This window comes from Panthera uncia, chromosome C2, assembly GCF_023721935.1.
Source record: "Panthera uncia isolate 11264 chromosome C2, Puncia_PCG_1.0, whole genome shotgun sequence".
NCBI classification, from domain to species: Eukaryota; Metazoa; Chordata; class Mammalia; order Carnivora; family Felidae; genus Panthera; species Panthera uncia.
In genome coordinates, this window is record NC_064810.1 from 31,582,688 (window position 1) to 31,584,145 (window position 1,458).

The following is a 1,458-nucleotide window of genomic DNA, read 5'->3' on the forward strand; positions in this document are numbered from 1 at the left end:
GTTTCCGACTCTGTGTCTCCCTCTCTCTCTGCCCCTCCCCCGTTCATGCTCTGTCTCTCTCTGTCCCAAAAATAAATAAAAAACGTTGGAAAAAAAAAATTAAAAAAAAAAATCTTCAGTTCCTAATAGCATAAAGCTAAGAACAGCCAACATTTATATAGCTTTATGTGCTAGAGGCACTGTGTACAGCATTTTACATATTTAAATCCTCAGAAATACATTATTTGATCAATTAATATTGTCCTGTTTTATACACGAGGGATGAAGGGATTCAGGTAATATGAGGCTGAGAACATACTTGAACCTTGGCTACTTGGATTTACCCCTGCAAATAAGCTGTTACTTAATGTTATTCTTTTTTTTAATGTTTATTTATTTATTTTGAGAGAGAAAGAGAGAGTAGGGGAGTGGTAGAGAGGGAGAAAGAGAGAGGGAGAGAATACCAAGCAGGCTCAGTGCTGTCAGCACAGAGTCTGATGTGGGGCTCAACCTCACAAAGAGCAAGATCATGATCTGAGCTGAAATCAAGAGTCAGTTGCTGAAGTGACTGAGCCACCCAGGTGCCCCCAAAGTAATGTTATTGTTACAGATTTGGGTCTAGCTGGAAAAAAGCTATCAATGTGTAAGTTTTGTTTGTTTGGAGATTTACTTTCATTTGGGGAAAAAGTACAAGAAAGTGACTCTGAAGTATAAGGAGCTGTAGTTATACTTTGATATGGAATTTATACATTTATTAAAAAAAAATTTTTTTAATGTTTATTTATTTTTGAGAGACAGAGAGAGACATAACATGAGCAGGGGAGGGGCAGAGAGAGGGGGAGACACAGAATCTGAAGCAGGCTCCAGGCTCTGGGCTGTCAGCACAAAGCTCAATGCAGGGCTCTAACCCATGAACCGTGAGATCATGACCTGAGCCGAAGTCAGATACTAAACTGACTGAGCCACCCATGTGCCCCTGGAATTCATTCATTCATTCATTCATTCATTCATTCATTTAAATCTTTAACATTTATTCATTTTTGAGAGACAGAAACAGAGCATGAGTGGGGAAGGGGCAGAGAGAGGGAAACACAGAATCTGAAACAGGCTCCAGGCTCTGAGCTGTCAGCACAGAGCCCAACGCAGGACTCAAACTCACAAACTGTGAGATCCTGACCTGAGCCGAAGTCAGACGCTCAACCGACTGAGCCGCCCAGGTGCCCCAGGAATTTATACATTTAAATCTTTTTTTATTTTATGTACAAAATGTTCAAAGGGTGGTTTTTTTTTCTCTTAACTCTGATGAGAAGGCATGGAAAAATATATAGTACAAGTTTTTTAAGAACTTCGAAGTATATTGAAAATCATAAAGATGAATATATATTTATATTTTACCATAGAATTCTGCTATCTTTTGGTTCTTGCTTCCAGATATATCTGGTACCAAGCATATACTATACTAATCATGAATTAGAATTC